Raw genomic sequence first — 26,399 nt, 5'->3', positions numbered from 1 at the left:
ATTTAATTAAGTCCCACATATTTAACTTTCTTTTTTTTTGCCTTGGCTTTTGGGTTCTTGGTCCTGAAGTCTTTGCTGAACTCAATGTATAGAAGGGTTTTTCTGAAGTTTTCTTCTAGAATTTTTATAACACGAAGGCTTTAATTTTTTGGCATACTTGTCAATGCTTGGTGTATTTCATCTTTTCCATTTAGTTCTTGAGGAAAATAGTTAAATCACACTGTGATTTTGATTTTCACTTTTCTTATGACCAATAAATTTAAGTTTCCATTTGCTTATTGTCCATTTGGATATTTGCTTTTTTTTTTTTTTTTTTAATTTTAGGGCTAAATTTTAATAGAATGTGAGTCTGAACTCTTACATTTAGAACAAACAAAACCTTAAAATTACTGATTGGTTCAAAATGGTTTTATGGAAAAATTAATGTGTAACAAAAAGTTGGCATTGAATGCGAAGGCTCCATTTTTTGAGCAAAGCGTACAAAGGTTCCAAGGGAGAGCACCAAAAACGAGGGGCTCAGACACTTAAAACAGCAGGCATTTTCTCTACCTCTTCTTTACGGGAGGTGGACAGAGGATTGCTGGGACCGCTTCGTCAAACACTGTCTTGAAGCCTCGTTGTGTGAGCGCTGAGCACGCCAAGTATTTTACAGCACCAATCTCCTTAGCCATGGCTAGACCCTGCTCATAGGTGATGGGAGTCAGCTTCTTCTCCTTCAGTTTCTTGATGGTGTCTTTATCATCCCTAGAAGATTATGGTAGTGTTGGGACAGTGGTGCGGCACCTCAGGATATGCTGTCACATTTTCAAATGATGCAGGACTCACAAGGGAAAAGCAAATTAAGAACACATCTGTTTGTGGATAGGATAGGAGGCGTAATCTGGCATAATGTTCTTGTCCAGCTGTATCCCATAAGCCGAGATTCACCGGTTTTCCATCTACCGTAACATTGGCAGAGTAATTGTTAAAGCCGACTCACACCACCGCGCACTTGATGGCCTGCATCTGGGCCGCTCTCTGGGCGGCGGCGGCGGGCTCCGCGCAGCTGACCAGCATGGGCTTGCGGGCCGTGGGGCGCTGGGTGCTGGGGCGCGGTCCACGCCGCCTTTCCCTCCGCGGACTGGAGGCCGACGCCCGGCAGCGGCCGCCACCCAAAGCTGAGGAAAACTGGTAATTACTCTTTTATAAATTATAGTAAATATTTGCCCATTGTTTAAATGAGTTATTTTATAGTAATTGTTGTAAATATTTTTTCCGGTTTCCATTATTAACCGTTCTTAGACGGTATTATAATATTTTTCTTTATGAAAATGCTTCTGGCCGGGCGCAGAGGCTCACGCCTGTAATCCTAGCACTTTGGGAGGCCAAGGCAGGCGGATCATGATGTCAAGAGATCCAGACCATCCTGTAAACATGGAAAAACGCGTCTTTACTAAAAATACAAAAATTAGCTGGGAGTGGTGATGTGTGTCTACAGTCTCAGCTACTCGGTAGGCTGAGGCAGGAGAATCGCTTGAAGCCAGCAGGCAGAGGTTGCAGTGAGCCCAGATTGTGTCACTGCACACCAGCCTGGGCAACAAAGAAAAACACTCCGTCAAAAAAAAAAAAAAAAAAAAAAAAGCTTCCATTTTAATTTCTATTTGAATTTATTAACCTTGTTATGCATTATGGATTTTGAGTCTCAGCAAATATTCCTGCTTTCTAAAGTAGTTAAGAATTCTCACATTTGTTCTCCTAAAAATTTTTCCATAATGTAGTAAAAACACATAAAATAATATTTGCTATTTTGAACCTTTACTAAGTTTACAGCATACAGTGGTATTAAATACAATCATATTGTCATGCAAATATCATCACCATTCCTCTCCAGAGTCCTTTCAACTTGCAAGACTAAAACTCCATACCAATTAAATAACAACTGCCCATTTTCCACTTGCACGATCCTCTGGAAACCACCATTCTGCTTTATTTCTCCACGTTTTAACTGTAAGTACCTTATTTTGTGATTGGTTTATTTTACTTAGTGTAATGTTTTCAACGCTCATATATGTTGTAACATGTCAGGATTGTTTTTAAGGAAAAATCATATTCAATTCTATATATGTACCACATTTTGCTTTTAATGTGCTTATTGGATATTTGTATTTCTTTTTCAGAGAAATGATTATTCAAGTCCTTTGCCTATTCTTTAATGAGATTGATTGTTTTACTGAGCTTTGAGTCCTCTGTGTATTTTGATATTAACTCATTATCAGATGTATGGTTTGCAAACATCTTTTTCCCATTTTGTGGGGTGCCTTTTTACTCTGTTACTATTTTAATACACAAATTTAAAAATTTTTATAAACACAAATTATCTTTTTTTGTTGCCTATGGCTTCGATGTTATATTTTCTTTTTTCATTTTTTTTTTAAATTGTACTTTAGGTTCTGAGGTACATGTGCAGGTCACGCAGGATTGTTGCATAGGTACACACATGGCAATGTGGTTTGCTGCCTCCATCCCCCCTTCACCTATATCTGGCATTTCTCCCCATGTTATCCCTCCCGGACCTCCCCACCCCACTGCTGACCCTCCCTTGGCACCCCCCAACAGAACCCAGTGGGTGATGCTCCCTGTGTCCATGTGTTCTCATTGTTCAACACCCGCCGATGACTGAGAACATGCAGTGTTTGATTTTCTGTTCTTGTGTCGGTTTGCTGAGAATTATTGTTTCCGGATTCATCCATGTCCCTACAAAGGACACACACTCATCGTTTTTTATAGCTGCATAGTATTCCATGGTGTATATGTGCCACATTTTCCTTGTCCAGTCTATCGTCGATGGGCATTTGGCTTGGTTCCAGGTCTTTGCTATTGTAAATGGTGCTGCTATGAACACATGTGTGCATGTGTCTTTATAAAAGAATGCTGTTATATTTTCTAATACATTTTTATTTTCTTTTTATTCAATATTGGTGTTTTTGAGTCTACTGGAATTTTTTCTAGTCTTCTTTCTGAGACATTAAGATTATTAACCATCCCCAAATATAAGAAACCCCCTTTTCCTTACACTTACATTTTAATTTACATGCCATTTAACCCATGCAGTTGTGTGTTCTCCTTCTCTCCTTCTGTATTGTAAGTTTCTGTAAAAATAGAAACTTATTCTGTAAAATCTGTTTTATGTATTTATTTTAAAATGCTTGGTATATAGAAATGTCTCAATAGGTATTTTCCAAGCAAATAAAAGCTTTTATATTTATTTATAGAAATAGAAAGTAAATATTTTCTTGACATAAGTATTATTTATCGACTCTCAGACATGAGGTAACACAAAGCATTGTTTTATAAGATCTAAGATAAAAATGCTGATGAAATAAATACCTAACAGTATTTTATTATTTAGGATTCATTATCTACTTATATGTTTATATACAGTTTTATCATTTCTATGCAAATATTAAAAAGTAAAATATAAACAAAATTGTTTAAGGCAGGGTCCAGCAAACATTTTCTGTAAAGGGTCATATTAAATATACTTTACTGTGCAGCTATAATGTCTCCATCACAGCTCCTCAAAACTGCCATTATAAAACAGAAACAGCCATAGACAATATGTAAACTAATATATATGACTGTGTTCAAGTAAACATCTATTTATTAAAACAAGTGGCAGGTGGATTTAGATCATGGGCCATACTTAGCAAAAAAACCCTTATGTTAAAAAAAATTTCAAAATTACTTTCACATTCCAAATCTTCAGAATTATTATTTGGCTCACAGCCATCCATATCTGTATTTTCCATACAATAACTTTTGGCCCATCAAAATATTTTTAATGCAGCAGTGTTGCAATAAATGATCTATATAGTCTAAAGCAACACTGTGCAATAGAAATATGTGAGCCATGTGTGTAATTTTAAGTTTTCTTATGACTACCTTTTAAATTGTAAAACAGATGAGATTGATTTTTATATTTTACTTAAACAAACGTATTCAATATTTTGTCATTTCAACATATAATATAGGCAAAAAAAAAGTTGTACTAAAGTATTATTTTTACATATTATATACTATATTTTGAAATTTTGTGTTGTTAACTTACAACCTATCTTAATTTATACTAGCCACATTTTATGTGCTCAGTATTCACTACTACACAGTATAAGCCTAAAAGATACTCTTCCAAGATCCTGACAAAATTTCTGCAAAGTTTTGAAGTTGTTTGCTTTGTGAAGTATCCTATTGGAGGCTTTCAGGATCAAACAGTACTCCCATTTAAACTCATCGTTCTTAAGTGCTTTGATTACTGAATTTTTGAGAGTACAATTGTCTGATTATGATATCAGGAATAAAAATTGCGATACGATAGCCATTTGGCTGACAGCTATTGCAAATGTCATTTTTAAAAGACATCTAATTATTTTTTAATTTTGATTCTTAAAATTGATATAATACTGAAATTAACTTCCCCAAAATAAACAACTGTTATCTTAAATATCTACTTCTTTTCTCTCAATATATAAAAACTATGCAAAAATTGTGTGTGTGTGTGTGTGTGTGTGTGTGTGCGTGCGTGCGTGCATGCATGTGTTTGCATCTATGGATAAAAGAGAGAAAGATAATAAAATTATTTTCTCTATGGCATAGGGTAGCTGAAATAAATAATTGGAAAAAAGCTCTAGTTTGTTCTTTCAAAAAGTGTGATTGTGATGTAATTATTTCCTTTTAATCACAGCTAACTATCACTAGTTACCTTACTCTTCTGAATATCACGCTCCCACTCTCAAGATACCTAAAACTGTAATTTTTAGTTTATAGATAATCAGCAAGGATTATCTCCTGATACACAGGAATGATTTGGTAAGTTAATTGCATGAAGTACAACTTCACTCAAAGAAAATCCTCTCACAAAATTAAAATTAAATGTTCTAATTCAGAATTGCTGGGAGTTTCTGGAATGATAGGTTATGTCTCAGCCAGAAGTATGTAACAATCTTTTGTCAAACAGAAAACCGAAGTGTACGTTAATGAAATTGTAAGTTTGTTCTCCTACTGAGATCCATGAGTTTAAAAGCTGTTATATGCTGGAAACCTTGGTAACCAAGCAGGCTTGAACGAGCATGGAAATTTTAGCTGTTGAATTTTTGTCTGGTGCTGTATTTATTATAAAGACTAAAGGAGGGGGAGAGATGTTAACAAATATTTCTTTTGGTTCTGTCTTCTCAAGTAGGCCATTGGGTTTATGAAAAGCATTTTTTTCTGTTTTATATTTGGATGCTTTTCCTTGTTATTCAATGCTTTCATTTTTGCTTATGATTTAGCAAAATCCATGAGCCAAAAACAAAAGCAAAAACAGCTAATGTATATCTGAATGGAACAAGTATTGAGTGATGTTTAAATATACCTGGTATGGTGAGGGGTGTGTGTGTGTGTGTGTGTGTGTGTGTGTGTGTGTGTGTGTGTGTTTGTGTATGTTAAATTCATATCCAGGTCTTATATTGTGATATGCTTCTGTATTTTTTTTTTTTTCCTTCTGGGCACTTATGTAAGGATGTGATTAACTGGTGACTCTTAGCTTTTTGGTGAACCAATTCCTTTATATTTGATAAAACCATTAGTTGACTTGAATATGACGAACTGAGAAAGAAGCATCTACAAATGAGGGGGTGGATGTACCCTGTGAAAATTATTATGAAACAGGAAGTATGATAGGGTTTGGTACAACACCTTCAACCTATTGAGGGTATTGTGCCAAACTCGGATTTTCAGGAAAGTTGTGGCTTCCATCATGCCAGTAGGGGAAAATGTGTCTTCACTTGAGCCCATTGTCTCTAGGTATTTGGCAGTTGACACTCTCAAACAACTTCTGTCAATAACTGCCACAAAAAATCCAGATTCCCTGATGCCAGAGTTTAAGCTTATTGCACTGAAGAGGTTGCTTCTATATTTACCTCATGACGAGGGAGACCACCAGGAGAGTGGGAAAATACCAGTTCACTTGAATACAAAGCCACTCACTAAATTTATCCAGCAAGTGCACCAGGCCTTGGCATGCTTGTAAAATAATGCAAGAATAGGGAATTTAAGTTTTTTCTTCTCTTAATTGTATCTGATAAGTTTTAATGTAATTTTTTCTCCTTTTTACATTAAAACCTCTCCCTAACTTGTATGACATTTTAGAATTACGTCTGAGTTCCAATGCACAACAGATGACAAATGAGAAGAGAGCAACATGAGTCAGTTTTTGCACTAAGAAATGTACTTTGCATGATACCTTCGATAGTAAAAGAAAAATTTGTATAGTATACTTCTTAGTCTCACTGTTGTATTTTACCATATTTAGTTACATTGAGAAGTGTATGTAAACATGCATATGCTTTATGTATATCAAATGAATAAAATAGGAATATTAAATATTTTTAAAACCAGAGAGTGTTAAATATATTGCTATTTTTGTCTGGCGTCTTTGATTCCTCAGGTGCCTTTAAAAATTAAAAAAAAAAATGGAACATATGTTTCATGTGCCTATCAACTGAATTAACAAAAACGATATGCTAAATAAATACTAAACTAAAATGCTGATTAATTTGACCTTATTGTGATTCTGTTATATAAATTGGAAATTGTGAATTATAGAAATTATGCTGGCCATCTGGAATACTCTGTGCTCAATCCTTATGTCATCTGTCTATTCCCTGCACTTGGATAGAGGAGTATGAAAAAAGGGAAGTCATTTATTAAAACCCTTTACGTTATCCTCAGTTTATTTTTGTCAGAAGTCATTATAATATACATAAAGTATATGCATGTGTACATACACTTCTCAATGTAACTAAATATGGCAAAATACAATATTGAAACTCCTAGAAATGTGCTATATATTTTTTCTTAATCTTTATCTTACTAAGAAATAACATAGTCATGATTGTATGCAAATATGTCGGTAGCTGATAACAGGGACAACAAAAATTCTATCCTCCTCTCTTCTAAAATATTTCTTTTATTTCTTAGAGGTTGTTTTCCCAGCTTTTAGGTTCAGGGAGTACATGTGCAGATTTGTTACACAGGTACATTTTATGTCTCTAGGGGTTTGATTTACAAATTATTTTGTTCACCGAGGTAGTGAACATAGTAACAAATGGGTAGTATTTTGATCCTCACCCTCCTCCCACCCTCCACCTTCAAGTAGACCCTGTTTATTTTTCCCTTCTTTGTGTCCCTGTATATGTGATGTTTACCTCCCACTTTTCTCTCATAAATAAGAACATGTGGTATCTGGTTTTCTATTGTTAATTTGCTTAGGATAATCACCTCCAGCTGCATCCACGTTGCTAAAAAGAACATGATTTTATTATTTGCCATGGCTGCGTAGTATTCCATTGAATGTATGTACAACCTTTTCTTTATTCACTTCACCATTAATGAGCATGTAGGCTGATTCCATGCCTTTGCTACCGTGAATAGTGCTGTGATGAATATATAACTACATATGTCTTGATGGTAGAACAATTTATATTCCTTTGGATATATACTCAATAATGCAATTGTTGGGTCAAATGGAAGTTCTGTTTTAATTAAGTTATAATCACCAAACTGCTTTCCACAGTGGCTGAACTAATTTATGTTTTCACCAGTGGTGTATAAACATTCTCTTTCTCTGCAACCAGCATCTGTTATTTCTTCATTTTTTAATATACACATTCTGAGTGTTTTGAGATTACCATCTCATTGTGGTTTTGATGTGCATTTCTATATTGATTAGTAATGTTGAGCATGTTTTTGTATGTGTGCTGGCTGTGGGTACATCTTCTTTCGAGAAGTGTCTGTTTATGCCCTTTGTCCATTTACTAATTTTTTTCCTTGTTAATTTGTTACATTCTGTATAAATTTTGGGATTAGAAGTTTATTGGATGCACAGTTTGCAAATGTTTTCTCCCATTCTGTAGATTGTCTACTTACTCTGTCAGTTTCTTTTACTCTGCAGAAGCTCTTTAGTTTAATTAAGTTCCATTATCATGTTTTTTTTTTTTTTTTGTAATTGTTTTTGGAGACTTTGTCATGAAACATTTGCCAGGGCCTATGTCCAGAATGGTATTTCCTAGATTTTCATCTAGGATTTTTGTAATTTTAGGTTTACATTTAAGTCTTTAATGTATCTTCAGTTGATTTTTGTGCATAATGAAAGGAAGGTGTCCAGTTTCAATCTTCTGCACATGGCCAGTGAGTTACCTCAGAGCCATTGATTGAATAGGGAGTCCTTTCCCCATTGCTCATTATTGTCACTTTTGTGGAAGATCAGATGATTGTAGGCGTGGAGCTTTTTTCTGGGTTTTCTAACATGTTCCTTTGGTCTGTGTGTCTGTTTTCATACCAGGACCACATGCTATTTTGGTTACTGTAGCCTTGTAGAATACTTTGAAGTCCAGTAGTGTGATGCTTCTGGCTTTGTTGTTTTGGCTTAGGATTTCTTTGTCAGTTCAGGCTCTTTTTTGGTTTCATATGAATTTTTAAATTGCTTTTTCAAATTTCATGAAAACATCATTGATAGTTTGATAGAAATCTCATTAATTCTGTAAATTGTTTTGGGTAGTTTTCTCATTTTAGCAATATTTTTTCTTTCTGTACATGAGGATGGCATGTTTTTCTGCATTGCCTCTGATTTTTTCAGGAGTGTCTTGTAATTCTCATGGTAGAGACTTTTGACCTCCTTGGTTGACTGTACTTCTAGGTATTTTATTTTATTTTGTTTTTTTCTGTAGCTGTGAATGAGATTGCATTCTTGATTTGGCTCTCAGTTTAGATGTTATTGGTGTATAAAAATGCCTGATTTTTATACATTGATTTTGTTTCATGAAATTTTGCTGAAGTTGTTTATCAGATATAGGAACCTTTGGGCAAACACTCTGCAGTATTCTAGGCATAGAATCATATTGTCTGTGAAGAGAGAGAGTTTCATTTACTCTCTTCTTATTTCAGTGTCTTTTATTTCTTTCTCTTGCCTGATTGCTCTGGCTATGATTTGCAGAACTATGTGGTATACAAGTGGTTAGAGTGGGCATCCTTTTCTTGTTCTGGTTCTCAACGGGAGTGTTTCCAGATTTTGAACATTTGGTATGGCGTCGGATGTGGATGTGTTACAGATAGCTTTAATTATTTTGAGTTATGTTCCTTAGATGTCTAGTTACTTGAGGGTTTTCAACATGCTGTATGTTGAATTTTATTGAAAGCTTTTTCTGTGTCTACTGAAAGGATCATGTCATTTTTGATTTTAGTTCTGTTTTATATGATGAATAGCATTTATTCATTTGCATATGCTGAACTAGCCTTGTATCCCAGCAATAAAGGCTATTCGGTCATGGTGTATTAGCTTTCTGATATACTGCAAGATAGTGTTTGCTAGTATTTTGTTGAGGATTTTTGCAAATATGTTCATCAGGGATAGTGCCCTGAAGTTTTCTTCTTTTATTTTTTCTCTGCTAGGTTTTGTTATCAGAATGATGCTGTCTTTATAAAATAAATTAACTCTTCCTCTATTTTTTGGAAGAGTTTTATTAAGTGATACTAGCTCTTCTTTATATGTCTGGTAGAATTCGGTTGTGACTCTGTCTGGTCTAGGGCTTTTTCTGGTTGGTAGGTTTCTTATTACTGATTCAGTTTTGAAACTTGCTATTGGTCTGTTTGGGGTTTCAATTTTTTCATGGTTCAGTCTTGGGGAGTTGTATGCTTCCAGGAATGTATCCATTGGCTTTCTAGTTTGTATGTATTATAGTGTTTGAAGACTCTCTGGGGGTGTTTATTATTATTATTATTGTGGGATCAGTGGTAATGTTCCCTTTGTCACTTCTGATTGTATTTATTTTGATCTTCTTTCTTGTTTTTTCATTAGTCTAGTTGGTGGATTATGACCTTATTTATTATTTTAAGAAACTAACTTTTGGGTTTTTTGGTATTTTATAGTGTTTTCACATTTGTATTTCTCTCAGTTCAGCTCTGATTTTAGTTATTTCTTTTCTTCCTTTCAAACATTTTGTCACCAAGCATTGCCTCCATCATCAGTGAAAAAGTACTAAGTCTGTGTGCTACCAATAACCATTGTATAAGTGATTTAAACTGCAATTACATGACAGAATATTTCTGGCAGATATACAGGAAACCACAAAAAGGCAGCATGTAGTTGGAGAATATCGTTTTCTTGCAACAGGTAAATGTAAGCTTTTTAGGTCTAATTATGTTCTTTTTAATCTTGCTTGATCAAGCATACTCTAAATCAAGGTTTTGTCATTAATTTCAAAGCCTGAACAAAAGAATACTAGTAAGTTTGAAAATCTATGCTTCAGATTTTTTTCATGCCCTCAGACAAATTAGCACCCTGCAGCCACAAGAAGATGTTCAGCACATTCTGATATAAAGAATAACAACAACAAATGATGGAGTCAGTAACATTACCAAGATGGTAAAGTAGGAGATACCAGCCTTTGTCCTCTCATAATAAACAAGTCAAAATAAACAAAAACAAATCTAGACAGATACCCACAAACCAAAATAGCCCAGCGAGGGTTCATGGGCACATTTATGAATCTGCAGTAACATAGTGGAACCAGAATATTCACAGAGAAAGGATCATTGGTTAGACTGGAATACCTGAGACTCCATGAGACAACTAGGAATAAAGACAATAGAGAGAGACTATTGGCATCAGAAATGTGGTCGGAGCCTCCATGGTTCCCAGTGTTCTGCTTTACAGACAACACTAACGTACTTTGCCACTGAGGTAAACAATAGGCATTCTTAGAGAAACCTAGAGAGGAAAATGTAGCTGCATACCCCACCCCTCACGAAGCAGCAGGACTCCACTCCTGTGCCACTCCAGGACTCAAGCTGCTACCTTTCCCAACCTCACGCATGCTCCTGATCACCTGAGTAGTGGCCATGCTGCGAGTGCCCACACTTCAGACTCCAGATCTATGGCTTCACTGTGCCCTTCTACGCCTCAGAAACCAAAGCCATCATCATAGCAAGCCAATTTTTACCCCAAGCCCCAGAGCCAAGATCTTTCTGAGTGTGCTCACACCCCAGACAGTAGCTCAGCTGCCAAAGAGAGCTTGCCTGCATTCCAGAACCTGGAGATGCTGCAAGTACTTGTATGCCTGTGTCCCAGGAAAAGATACAACAAATTCAGTAAATTAGCAGGATACAAAATTAACATAGAAAAACCAATAGTATTTCTATACTCTACCTGAAATTTAATCAAGAAAACAACTCTATGTCCAATAGCTACAAAAAATACAATAGGTAGTGATAACTTAAAACAAGGAAGTAAACTATCTATACACTAAAAACTGTAAAATGTTGATGAAAAAAATTGAAGAGGATACAAATAAATAAAAAGATACACTGTGTTTATAGATTGGAAAAAGTAATGTTGTAAAAAATGTCCATACTGCCCAAAGTGGTCTACAAATTTAGTGCCATCCCTAACAAAATTCCAGTGAAATTTTTCACAGAAATAGAAAAAACAATTCTAAAATGTATGTGGCACCATAAAATACCCTTATACCTAAACGAATATTGAAGAAAATAACAAAGCCAGAGACATCACACTGCTTGATTTCAAAATCTATCTCAAAGCTATAGTACTCAAAAGAGCATGGTATTGTTACCAAAACAGACACATAGTGCAATAGAACAAAATAGAAAGCCTAGAAATAAACCCACACATTTATAGTCAACTGATCTTTAAAAACGGTGTTAAGATCACATAGTGGGAAATGACAGTTTCTTCAATAAATAATGTCAGACAACTGGATGTCTACATGTAAGAGAATAAAATTAGATGCTTATCTCACAATATGCACTCAAATCTACTCAAATTGGATTAGAGACTAAAATATAAGACCTACAACTGTAACAATACTAAAAGAAAGCATAGGGAAAAATCTCCATGATATTGGTCTGAGCAATGATATTTTAATAAGACCCAAAAAGCACAAGTGAAAAATGAAAAATAGACAAATGATGTTATACCAAACTACAACCATCTGCACAGTAGAGGGAACAATCAATAGAGTGAATAAACAACCTATGGAATGGAATGACGTATTTGCAAGTCACACATTTGTTAAGTGATAAGTATCCAAAATATTTAAGAAATTCAGACAACTCAATAGCAAGAAAACAACCCAATTTAAAAAATGGACAAAATATCTGAATAGATATTCCTCACAGACATACAAGTGGCCTACAGGAATAGTAAAAGATGGTCAATCATCGGGAAAAGTAATTCTAATTTTTAAATTTAAAGTGAAATAATCCAGGCACAAAAAGACAAATATAGCATGATCTCACTCATATGTGGACTCTAAAAAAAACCTGAATTCATAAAAGCGGAGAGTATAATGGTTTTTACCAGAAGCTAGAGGGTATGGGGATTGGGAAGATATTCTTCAAATGATTCAAAATTTAGTTAGACACAGACTCTTCAACTGCATATTATTATTTCACAGATGAAAGAGAAATTCTACTGAATCAAGAAAAATGTCAAAAAGCACTAAGAGTCTACAACTTGTCAAAGTAAAGCTACATACAGTAGCATCTGTGTTAATATTTATTTTCACATGCTTCTTGGTCCTTGGCTTTATATTCTTATCTACATATATAATTCTAGAAGGATCTAGAATTGTTAATAACAAATCCTAGAAGGATCTAGGAATTGTTTTTCTATTTAAGTTTTTTCCTTATATTCAGTCCTCAAACTAGTATGCAGCTTCTCATTTTTCTTAATTATACTTTCAGTTCTGGGGTACATGTGCAGAATGTGCACATTTGTTGCATAGGTGTACACATGCCATGGTGGTTTGCTGTGTCCATAATCTACATTAGCTATTTCTCCTAATGCTATCCCTCTCCTAACCCCCCACCATCCTGACAAGCCTCAGTGTGTTATGCTCCCCTCCTGTGTCCATGTGTTCTCGTTGTTCAACTCCCACTTATGAGTGAGAACATGTGGTGTTTGGTTTTCTTTTCCTCTGTTAGTTTGCTGAGAATGATGATTTCCAGCTTCATCCATGTCCCTGCAAAGGACATGAATCATCCTTTCTTATGGCTGCATAGTATTCCATGGTGTATATGTGCCACATTTTCTTTATCCAGTCTATCACTGATGGGCATTTGGGTTGGTTCCAAGAGTTTGCTATTGTGAACAGTGTCACCATAAAGATACGTGTGCATGTGTCTTTATAGTAGAATGATTTATAATCCTTTGGGTGTATACCCAATAATGGAATTGCTAGGTCAAACAGTATTTGTAGTTCTAGATCAGATCCTTGAGGATTGCCACACTGTCTTCCACAATGGTTGAACTAATTTACACTCCCACCAACAGTGTAAAAGCGTTCCTATTTCTCTACCTCCTCTCCAGCATCTGTTGTTTCTTGACTTTTTTAATGACTGCCATTCTAACTGCTGTGAGATGGTATCTCGTTGTCATTTTGATTTGCATTTCTCTAATGACCAGTAATGATGAGCATTTTTTCATATGTTTGTTGGCTACATAAATGTCTCCTCTTGAGAAGTCTCTGTTTATATCCTTCACCCAGTTTTTGATGGGATTGTTTTCTTCTTGCAAATTTATTTAAGTTCTTTGTAGATTCTGGATCTTAGCCTTTTGTCAGATGGATAGATTGCAAAAATTTTCTCCCATTCTGTAGGTTGCCCCTTCACTCTCATGATGTTTACTTTTGCTATGCAGAAGCTCTTTAGTTTAATTAGATCCTATTTGTCTATTTTGGCTTTTGTTGCCATTGATTTTGGTATTGCCAAATCCTGAATGGTATTGCCTAGGTTTTCTTCTAGGGTTTTTATGGCTTTAGGTCTTACATTTAAGTCTTTAATCCATCTTGAGTTAATTTTTGTATAAGATGTAAGGAAGGGATCCAGGTTCAGCTTTCTGCTTGTGGCTAGCCAGTTTTCCCAACACCATTTATTAAATAGGGAATCCTTTCTCCATTGCTTGTTTTTGTCAGGTTTGTCAAAGATCAGATGGTTGTAGATGTGTGGTGTTATTTCTGAGACCTCTGTTCTGTTCCATTGATCTATTTATCTGTTTTGCTACCAGTACTATGCTATTTTTGTTACTGTAGCCTTTTAGCATAGTTTGAAGTCAGGTACTTTGATGCCTTCAGCTTTGTTCTTTTTGCTTAGGATTGTCTTGGCTATTCGGGCTGTTCAAGACAGACAGTCTGGCCGAAGAGGCCTTGCTGAGCTGTGGTGGGCTCTGCCCAGTTCACACTGCCCGGGGACTTTGTTCACACTCTGAGGGGAAAACTGCCTACTCAAGCCTCTGCAATGGCGGACACCCCTCCCTCCACCAAGCTTGATTGTCCCAAGTGGACCTCAGTCTGCTGTGCTGGTAATAAGAATTTTGAGCCAGTGCATCTTACCTTGCTGTGCTTCCTGGGGGTCTCACCAAGCCAGACCACTTGGCTCCCTGGCTTCAGTCCCCCTTCCAGGGGAGTGAAGGTTTCTGTCTCACTGGTGTTTCAGGTGCTGCTGGTGTAAGAAATAAAAAACAAACTCCTGCTGTTAGCTTGATGTCTGCCCAAATGGCTGCCCAGTTTTGTGCTTAAAACCCTGGGCCCTGGTGGTGTAGGAACCGGAGGGAATTTCCTCATCTGCCAGTTGTGAAGACCATGGGAAAAGTGCAGTACCTGAACCAAAATGTACCATTCTTACTGGTACAGCTTCTAATGGCTTCCCTTGGCTAGGGGAGCAAAATCCCCTGATCCCTTGTGCTTTTTGGGTGAGGCAACACCCCACCCTCCTTTGGTTGCCCTTTGTGGTATGCACCCACATTCCAACTAGTCCCAATGAGAGGAGCCATGTACCTCACTTGGAAATGGAGAAATCACCTGCCTTCTGCATCAGTCTTGTTGGTAGCTGCAGACCAGAGTTGTTCCTATTTGGCCAACTTGCCAGTGGCCCCGCAGCTTCTCATTTAGTCAATATTTTGTCATTTTACCTTTAGTTTCCTTAGGCAAGAACTCTTGGAATCATGCCTAAATATTTCCCTAATATAATTCTATATGTGTTTTGCTTCTGCAAAACCAAAATAGCTGTAGTTGCACCTGAAGCTTTCATTAGGTGTGGGAAGAGAAGTTTTGATTTTTGAGGTTTCCAAGATGCACTGAAAGAAATGTGAAACACTACTTGGAAAATACATAATTCCCCCAACTCCTGAATAAATTTAATTGCGCATTAGAGATAGCGAGAATGTGTTTATTATGTGCAAATGTGACTAATATGTTTATTTTCTAAGCAGACCCCCTGTGATTAGAATGCAAAATATATCTTCATGTAAGTCTATTTATTGGAAAACATTCTTTTTAAAAATTCAATATTTTCATATAAGCCATCTATTCGATAAGAGAACTTCTGTCATGCTAGGGAGCTCTTTTTCTCCAGACTCCTATTTGCCATGTTTTCATGACTCTAATTCATGATAACTAACTCAAGAAATTAAAACTTTTACATTTTTATTGCATTTTATTACCTAAATCATTCTGAAATTTAACAAGAGACTTTAGTGCCTTAAATTTAAAATGTGGAATGTTGGGTTATTATTATGCTTAATAAAATATAAAAGCAATTATATTCCCTAAACTAATTTTAACCTTACTGTTAAGCTTGCTTTGAATGAAGAGACCACCTAAACCGGCTTTGTGTGAGCTACATGGCTGTTTATTCACCTGGATGCAGGTGAACTGAGTCTGAAAAGAGTGTCACCAGAGGGCAGTAGAATAGGAGTTGGTTTTATAAGTTTGGGGTGGGCAGTGGAAAGTTACAGAAATTACAGTTCAGGGCAGTTTTTTGCAAGCAGGGCGGGGGGGGGTGGGGATGTTTCCTGAGGGGAGAGTGTCACAAGGTCTAAGGTCCAGTGTTACAAAGTTGACTTATCAGTTGAGGCATGAAACGTGGAGTCAGGAGCAATGGCAGAATATTGCAAGGTCGGTTAACCAGGCTGCAGAATCCAGTATCACAAGATTGACTCAGACTTTCTGGCTCTGGGAGTCCCTCTGGAGGTGTACATGCAGGCAACAGAGGTCGCCATGGCTTGACTTACAGGTTCAAAGGGTCTAGTATTCCTGTCTTTTTATATTAATAATATAAAAGTAAAATAAATAAAAAAGTGAGGGGCAGTGAAATTTCGGGGGGTGGTACAGAGGGGTGATGGGTGACATTTCTCAGGGCTTCTGAGTGGGACTAGGGGTGGCATGGAAACCTAAAAATGGGAGAGATTTTAGACTGCCAAGAGGTTTTGAGGCAAAGGTTGATAATGTGGGTTAGGACGAGCATTTGCCACATTGACTGCTTGGTTATAGCCTGGATACAGTTTTGAAGGAATTAAGAGATTAGTCAGAAAAGACAAAGTACTAACAAGAGAAGGAGAAAAATGGGTGTGGAGTGGGCCTGCTAATGGAAGGAGCCATGATACCCAGTTAGAGAGTGGCCAGCTAGGTCTAGAATAATTGTTTGCCTGACTAGCAAGCTTTTGGACCCTGTCTTAAGTCTTCTGATGGCATTATATACAAGGCCAGATTGGTGTAGATAAAAGCAGCATTCTGTATTTAGGGATAGGCAGAGTCCTCCTTTTTTAGCAGTTAGTAGATCGAGGGTTTGGTGATTTTGGAGCACAATGGCCACCAAGGAATTAACTTGGGCTTGAAAGACAGATAGTGTTTGAGATATTTCTGTATTGGTGGTGGAGAAATTATTAGAGAGACTGTAGTATGTGGTTATGGAAGTAGTAAGGCATGCTACATCTGTTCCAGTTGCAGCAGTGGAGACTACTAATTATACAAGTAAGGGGATTAATGGAATGAGATTTTTGTTGTGTAGGAGTTACAAGGGAGACAGTGAAGGGTTTATTTCCATTGGCAAACTGGATTTTGGAAGTAAGGAAAATTAAGGTACAGGTGCCTGTCCAGTTGGTAGGAAGGCAGATATAGGTGGAAGAGCCACAGAGAAAGAAAAGTCCTTGGCTTAGGAAGAACTGGAAGTATAAAATGAAAAGGTGAGAAAGTGTTTCTGGGGGCTGGGGTCTTGATTAGCGTTTGGTTGGGACAGGCAGGGAGGTGAAAGATTGGAAGGATGGATAGACAAGGAGGATTCTGAGTTACTGGCAGAGGGAGGGAGGGGGGCAGATGGAAGAGAGAGAAGAAAATTTGGGACAGGTTGCATTGAGAGCAGAGATTAAGGAGGGATTAGAGTGTAAAAAAATGCCTGGACATTGGGCATCTCAGACCATTTGCCCATTTGATGACAAAAATTATCTAGGTCTCGCAGAATAGAAAAATCAAAAGTGCTGTTTCCTGGCAATTTGGAATCAAATTTGTATTGAGGTCAGGCTGTGTTACAGAAAAAATTAGATGTTTAGGTTTCCAATCCGACAACAATTGAAGAGGTTTTAGGTTTTTTAGGATGCAGCCTAGACATGAAGACAGAGGAATAGAGGGCGAAATATTGCCCCTGGCAAAGGAGATACGTTTAAGGAGAGAAGTAGAGACAAGGAGAATGAGAGCAGCTACCAGGGTTTTTAGTAGGCATCTCTGACTGAGTTCTGGGCTGTAACGTGGGTGAGTGGTAAAGGCAGGCATCCCTGCTAATGACCAGACACCAAGGGAAGACCATCTTCCCGAGTCCCTGACCAACGTTGGAGTTTTTTGAGCACACGGATAAAGAATGTCTCCTTTGCCTCTACTTTAAAGGAGAAGGATTTAAAGGAAAGGAGAGAGAGAGGGAGAGACTTGTACTTAGAAAGAGAAGGATTTAAAGGAAGAGAGAGAAAGGGAGAGACTTGTCTCCTTTTCTCTACTTAGAAGGAATGGAATTTAAAAAAAAATAAAGAGAAAAGAAGAGACCTGTTTCCTTTTTTCTCTATTTAGAAGGAGGAGATTTAAAGAAAGAGAGAGATAGGGAGAGACTGCTTACCCAATCTGAAGGTGAGAACAGTGTTGTTGGGCTGGTGTGATGTGCTGAGGTCATAGGTGGGTCTCTTCACAGAGGAGGAGCTGGGACACAGGGTCAGTCTCCCAAAGGAGTACTCCTTTCTCAGGTTTTGGTATGAAATGTTAAGCACGTTCTGAAGAAAGAGACCACCTAAACAGGCTTTGTGTAAGCAACATGGCTGTTTATTCACCTGGGTGTGGGCAGGCTGAGTTTGAAAAGAGAGTCAGTGGAGGGCAATGGTATAGGAGTTGGTTTTATAAATTTGGGATAGGCAGTGGAAAGTTACAGAAGTTACAGTTTAGGGTGTTTTTTTGCAAGCAGGGAAGGTGTTGTCAGGGGGGATTTCACAAGGTGCAAGGTCCAGTGTTACAAAGTTGGCTTATCGGTTGATGCAGGAACAGTGGAGGCAGGAACAATAGCAGAATGTTGCAAGGTCAGTTAATCAGGCCACAGAGTACAGTGTCACAAGGTTGACTCAGACTTTCTGCCTCTGGGAGTCCTTCTGAAGGTATACACGTGGGTAACAGGGATCACCATGGCTTGACTTAATGCAGTCAGTTCAAAGGACCTTGCATTTACATTGTTCACTCAGGCTAGCTGTACAGCTGGGCACACTCTTCAACTGTAAATACGTGATGGTTAAACTTAGCTTGTACAATTCAGTGTTGTGGTGTATGATTCAAGACTTCACTATTTTTATCCTTGACATTTCTACCTTAACAATTTCTGATATTAAAATATAACCCTATTTGCTTTCATATTTTCCTGATTCTACTCTGTTGGAATGGCTAGTAAATTACAAAGAGGAGAAAGCCTAGAACAGACCTAAACAAATCTACCACACATTTCTTTCATGTAACTTCGACTAGGCCTTAGGGAAGTACCATTACTTTTAAATTAATCTCTACTTTGCTAAAACAGGCTTTAGTGTAACTGGGACATAACATCCATTATGTCCTAACTCTACTACTTTAAATCTATAGATCCCCTCATTGCAAAGCTTATGGAGAGGAAAGAAGCCATCTAAAACAAATTTCTGCAACGTCTGACCTATCACATTGTTTTATTCATACTCTCTTCTTTCTCTTTTCTAGCCTTATTCTCCAAGCTTTTAAAAAATTATTTTGCATTCACTATCTACACTTACAGATCACCTAAGTCACAAAATACGTAGTAGTCAAGCTTTGGCTTTCATCATTTTTTGAAATTTCTTTGCTGAAATTCCTGAATCAAATTTTTGTTTGTTTTTCCAAGTCATTTTCTATTAACATTTCCAGACTGATTTTCCAAAAACATGCAACAGAGTATATCATTACTTATCTTAAAAGCTTCAAAGCCTGGGACTTTGTTTCTGGCAAAATTGGAAATCAAATATTGTAAAATGTACTGGATACAAAAAACATTAAAATGTTTGAACAAATATTGTAACAATTTCTTTAATTCTGTGGATGAACTGACAAGAAGGAAACTCTTTTGAAGCTGAAAGATTTAATAGAAACAGAAGACTAAAAAGGTCAGCAGACATTAGAGTTAATAATACTTCATAATTATCCTGAGCTTCAGTTTTAAAGGCCTCAAAACCTAAGACTGTTTAGAGATAAAGCCTTACATTTACACAAGGCAAAACATCTGACTTAGATCAAAAAGATCATTTCCTTGGTTATTATCATACCCAGAGAAAGGAGAAACAAAGAAACAAAATAAATTGTTTGTTTTAGATGTGACTGAGTGGGTAGGGAAAAATTATAAAAGGTTATTTTAAGAATTTGAATAAATTATTTAAGAATTTGAATAAATTTGCCTCACATTAGTTTGGGGTTGCAATTCACTCTATTTTCATGTTCTAAGGAAGTAAAACTAGTCAAAAACCTATAATGTTATGCAAATTAGACCTGTTTTGGTTGTGCCTCTAAACACTGCAACTGAAATAGACATAAACTCCAATCCTGTCTGAAGTAGAAAAACAAAGAAAAAACTAACGAAATCAACAACAAAAATTTAGTGGAGCCCCAGATATCTATCAGATAAACTTAGGACAAACTTGACTTCACAATAAGTTAATAATGCAAAAAGAAAAAGCAAAATATACATGGATCACGAACAAAAACAGGCAGAAATTTTTTAAAAACCTGGAATAAAATCCATTAAAAAATTAAAATTTTGAAGTATTATATCAGATCTAGTATAAATGTTTCTGACCAAGAATAAAAAAAGTAGAAGAAATCAAAATCACATGTAAGGAGAAAAGCCTTTCAAAGGGTCAAATATATATGAAAATTTTAAAAATTTAATTGCAAAACATTTAAAGGAAAAAAATCAAAATTATAATTGTCTTATACTTATTAATTGGAATGTGATATACAGCTGAATAGAAAAGGAGTGAAGTGAATGTTGTTTCTGAAGAAATTATACAGAATGCAGGACAATGTGATAAAGATATAAAATATGAAGGTGAAGTTAAGAGACATGGATCACAGAGTAAGAAGGTAAAATAAGCTTAACTGGAGTTTCTAAGAAAGATATTAGAAAAAAAGATAAAAATACCAAAAATGTATGACAATATACTATGCATTCAATAGAATTCTGCTAAGAACACATGACTAATTTACTATTTAAATGTATGTATTTTACCATATTATTAATATAGAAAAGAAAAAAACATATGATCAGCTCCCTAGATTCAGATTGATTATTTGATAAATTAAAGCTATTAATTTTAGAAATAATTCTAAATTTAGGTCTAGAAGGGGACTGTCTTAAATTTTATTAAAAGAGGTTATTAAAAGTTGCAAGGAGTATATGTTTTCATGGTGAAACATTTAAAACTTTATCTTAAAACTCAGTAAATACACACTATTGTGATGTGCACTGAACATTTTTGAGTAAATATTAAGCAGACTTAAAATGAATATGGCTTTGCAAGGTAAAAATATTATCTTTTTTGCAGATCATATGCCTATATGATTGTATTTTTAATAAAAATAAGAGCTATATTATTTTAACCCTTAAGATATTTTATACAATTTAAAGTTATGAATTCCATATTTCAAACATTATTTTTATCCTTGAAACAAATACTTTGGAAAAGTAATTTTTAAAAATATATGTAATGTACTGGTAATAGAATGCAAATTACAATGAAGATGTATAGAATAAATTCAAAATTTGTATTTTAAACTGTGAATGAGAACAAGAAGGTTGGTAAAAAATGATACTGTTTTCATGAAATCTCAAGATTATGAAGATGTCAGTGTTTTGTGAACCACTCAAATCTTCAGTGGGGCCTTGCATATACAGTCATGCCTTGCTTGACAATGGGAACACATTCTGAGAAATGCATCATTAGGTAATTTGATCTTTGTGTGAACATCATAGAGTGTACTTACACAAAACTAGATAACATAGCCCACCACCCGCCTAGGCTATGTGGTGTAGCCTATTGTTCATAGGCTATAGACCTGTATAGCACAGGACTGTACTTAATGCTGTAGGCAATTGTAACACATTGGAAAATGTTAACAATGTATGTAAACATACCTAAACAGAAAAGGTACAGTAAAAAACAAAGTAGTATCTCATGGTACAACTATCATATATGTAGTCCATTATTGACCAAAATGTTGTGTGGTACATGATTGTATTTTTAATAGGTGATTAGAAATGCATCTAAGAGTAAAGAATATCTGACACATTCCTGGAGAAATACAAAATAGTGGGGAGAACTGCCCTAACTCATATCAATTATATTAATGGAGACGCTGTGGAATTGATAAATTGTCCAATGAAATTTGTAGGGCTAATAAACAGACCCATTTATACATGAAAACTTGATCAATAACAGAATTGACGATGCATACCTGGGGGAAATTATGGACTATTCAACACATTGTGAACAAATTGTTTGTAATACATAGCAAGGTTAGAAGGAATGAGAAATTGAGTCCTTGCTTCACACAATTTCAATTCCTAAAAGAATGAAAATACATGCGTGGAAGATAAAACTTTAACTTATTTAAAACAATATTAGAAACTATATTAATTTGGTATAGAGAGGTTCTTAAGAAAATTTCAAAAAGTGAAAATTATTAAAAAGAGATAGACAGAGATAAACAACATTGATAGTACTGATATTTGCTCTTCAGAGTCTACCATGGAAAAGTAGAAAACACAAACTGGAGAATGGTTTGCCATTACTAACTGACAAGTTATTAGTATCCAGACTATGTTTGAAAAGAACTACAAATTAATAAGACAAATGACAAATCAATAGTAAAATGGGCAAAATATGTTACTGCCTATTAAAGAAAAAGAAATAGAAAACTGCCAAGACGCATATGAAAAATTCTTAGCTTTGTTAATGAAATGGGAAATGCTCATGAAAAGTTTAATGAAACATACGCTATTTAATATGTATACTTTACTCATAGGAGAGCATGTTGCTAAAACTTTATGTAAGTAATTTTATTTGGTTAAGTAGAAAATATTCATACTCTTTTTAGAGAAGAAAATTTCTTGCACACATTTACCAGGCAAGAAGATCATAGAAGCATTTTAGTTAAGAGAAAATTTGAAAACAACAAAAGTGACCTTAGTATAATGCATAAAAACAAGGTAGTATCATCTTATGGGACAACTATTGCATATGTAGTCAATATTTATATAATGGGAAATATATAGCAATCTATAATTTATAGCTGTGTTCATCAGACTAGCCATCTCTCACAAAGATTATATTGAATACAAATAAAAAGTCAGATATGGGTATGCCTGTGTGAATCTTGAATATCTGAGACATGTCTCAGTTAAGTTAAAAGGTTTATTTTGCCCAGATTAAGAACGTGTGTCATGGTTACTGAGGACATGTGTCCAAGGTGATCAAAGCACGGTTTGGTTTTGTATATCCTAAGGAGACGTGAGACATCAATTGACATATGTAAGATGAACATTGGTTTTCTCTTGAAAAGTGGGACAACTCAAAGTGGGGAAGCAAAGGTAGAACAACTCAAGTGGGGAGGGGCTTCCAGGTCATAAGTAGATAAGATAGAAATGGATGCATTCTTTTGAGTTTCTGATTAGCCTCTCCAAAGGAGGCAATCAGATATGCATTTGTCTCAGTGAACAGAGGTGCGACTTTGAATAGAAGGGAGGCAGGTTTGCCCTGAGCAGTTCCCAGCTTGACTTTTCCCTTTAGCTTAGAAATTAAATCTCTAGGAGAGATGGATTTTAAATTTTCTCCTGTTTCCTTGTTCAGTGGCCTTATGATTAAACCTGTTTCTTTGCTGCAACTTGGTTACTCAGCCTGTTGACTTGCTTTGCACACTGGGCAATGGACCCATTATTAGTAACAATCACTCATTCTCATCTTCATTTTGAATACTTTTTCTACAGCTTCATATATGATGTCATGTTGTTAGAATTTTCATTGAGATAGTTGTGGTTTAGATTCTCAGCTCTGCCATTTATATGAATGTAAACAAGTAGCTTAATCTCTATGAGTTTTTAATTCTCTATTTATAACATGGGGCTAATAAGACCTACACTGGACTTCATCCATATTTGTATTAAAGAACTGATCTTATTCCACCTTGTTTGAGTTTTTTCCAGACTTAATTTTAAAACTCTTACTAGTAGTCCAAATTTAATAGTCTTTGTAGTTTCATATAAGTGGCAATGTCTTATATATAAATGATAGGTTGTTATTGTTGAAGGAATCAATGAATGTTCAAATAAATATATGGCATTTAGTCAGTATATAGACTAATAACAAATTCCTCTAGAGGTTGCTGAGAAAGAAAGAGAAGATTAATAAACATACTAAGTATCAGAATATATACAGTCTATGAAATTCAATAATTACATGTATTTATTTAACTCACCTATTCCCAAAGAATATCCTTAAAAAAGCATTGATATACATCTATGTATATATCAGTTATATGTATATGGAAAAATGTTTTACATATTTAATTGAAACATATTATTTCTTGTAAAAGTTTATTAGGCAAAAAACAGGAACTTAAGAAAAGTATACTGACCAGCTGACTAGAATCTTTGATTTCCATGGGCTTACTAGTGCTTTGTTCCTTCAAGTGTGGTCCTTGGACCAGCCACATCTGTATCTGTATCACCTGAGAACTTGTTAACTTTCAGAAATTCAGAGCCCACCCATCATCTATAGAATCAAAATCTACATTTTTAAAAAGATACTCTATAATTTATACCTAAATCGTGTAGTTTGAGAACTGCTGTATTGCAGATGAGTAAATCATCCAGTCACAATTTCTTAAATCTATCTGATAAAATAAACCTCTTCTCTATGTTTAATTCAGTATTCCAAGAAATATAATCACATAAAATAATTTAGTTTCCCAGGGGGAATATTCTGTAAAGACGACAGAAACATTCTAACATGTTTGGCAGTTCCTTATTATTAATTGTCATTTTGTTCAGTGGTTTACTGTGAGTTCCTTTCATAATAATAGGTCTTCCGTGCCTCTTTATCTTTGGACAGGGTAAAAAAGTAATTACTACATGTAATAAGTTTGAGAAAAATCCCCAGGTTAGTATTCCTCTAATAGCATGTTAGATGCAAATGTGGTACTAGTGAAAATGCAGATTCTTGCAATCTGTAATAAGTCTGACTTTACCACTGAATTTTATTATCTAGGTTTTTAACCAACCCCACATTCTAAAGCTTGTGAATCATTAGATTATTTTCTTGGTGAACCCCTCAAGAAGCATGTGGTACTTATTGTTATTATTATTATTTGAGTTGGAGTCTTACTCTTGTTGCCTAAGCTGGTACATTGTTGGCTTACTGCAACCTCTGCCTCCTAGGTTCAAGTGATTCTCCTGCCTCAGCCTCCTGAGTGGTTGGGATTATAGGCACCTGCCACCACACCGGGCTAATTTTTGTACTTTCAGTAGAGATGGGGTTTTAGCGTGTTGGCCAGGTTTGTCTCAAACTCCTGACCTCGGGTGATCCACCCGCTTCGGTCTCCCAAAGTGCTGGGATTACAGGCCTGAGCCACTGCACCTGGCCAAGCATGTGGTACTTTAAGTTTTTTTTTTTTTTTTAACATAATATTCAACTTAATGCTCAGCTTTTAATTTAAAATGCCTGTTTGAAATTAATAGATTATACTAAGGAAATAATGCTCACATCTCAGGTCCAAGAACATCTGAGGCTATGAGGTCTTCTGCTTTTATAGTACCCGTTATTTTACTTATTCTTTATTACTTTGAGGAGTTAAAGGTAAAACTTACAAGCACAGCAGTTATGTGTACAAATAATGAATTGACATATGTATGAGACCTAAATGAATTGTACCAACATTTTATTGTTACCTTAATAATTATTCTTCATTCCTTGTTATTCATATCTACATAGACTCATGAAGATGAAATAGTTTCTATTTTATTTCTATGATCAACTAATTTACTTCTCTTATTTAATAAATGCTTAGACTTTTTAATCAATAAGTTGATGCACCATGTGCTAGGAGAATGTCACAGAAAAAGCAAATTGGCAAGACCTTATACATCATAGAGAAAAAGACTTACTTTGTCAGTTATACAAAGTCATTACATGGCACTGGAGCAATGGTAAAATACCGTATGAATAGATATCTGTTAGTGGTATTTTTTTAGTAAGGGAAGTTATTTACTGTGAAAACAAAAAAAAGATAACCAAATATATTAATATGTAATCTGGTGCAGTGTCCAGCCCCGCGGGCTCTAGTGGGTGTTCTTTTGTGTGCGGAGATGATAGATCACAGGAAAGAAGGACACAAGGACACAGAGATAAGAGAAGAATTCAGCTGGGCCTGGGGGACCACTACTACCAAGGCGCAGAGTCCAGTAGTGGCCCCAAATGCCTGGACATGCTGATATTTATTGTACACAAGGTAAGGGGGCAGGGTCAGGAGAGTGACTAACATGATTGGTAGGGGTCAAGCAAATCACGTTCTTCCAGTATGAGGGGCCACGAGTTCAGGGGGTCACATGGGTGTAGTACAGGGGGTCACGTGGGTACAGTACAAAGGGCCCCTCCTTCTCAGGTAGCTGTAAGGAGGGGAGGCACATACATCAGTATCTTTCTATGCACTTACTAGAGAGATCAAAGGTTTTTAGGATTTCTCTGTTCTTCTAAGAATTTACAAGGGAGCATTGGGTGGGAAAGTGGAACATGAAAGTGGACAAGGATGGTGACCATTGGAGCACAGCATTATGGAGAGGTGTTTAAGCCTGTGGATGTCTGTGGGCCAGCCTGGCTAGTGTCAGACCTTCCTCAAAAGCTGGACAAAGGAGCGTTCTCTGAATTCTGCAGTGAAAAGGAAACTCTCCCTCACGGCCTGCTAAGCAAGGGGTGCCTCCTCAGGTGTTGGCGTTACACAAGGCCTCCCTGCTAA

At 35.9% G+C, this 26,399-nt stretch overlaps 1 pseudogene; it reads right to left on the bottom strand.

The window, feature by feature from the left end:
• Window positions 1-545: 545 nt before the first annotated feature.
• On the bottom strand, window positions 546-3,773 carry LOC116563116 (annotated as a pseudogene).
• Window positions 3,774-26,399: the final 22,626 nt, after the last annotated feature.

Source organism: Sapajus apella, unplaced genomic scaffold (assembly GCF_009761245.1).
Source record: "Sapajus apella isolate SASKATOON/1434 unplaced genomic scaffold, GSC_monkey_1.0 scaffold34, whole genome shotgun sequence".
In the NCBI taxonomy this organism is placed as follows: Eukaryota; Metazoa; Chordata; class Mammalia; order Primates; family Cebidae; genus Sapajus; species Sapajus apella.
Note: the sequence above shows the minus strand (reverse complement) of the source record. Positions and strands in the feature narration are given on the sequence as shown.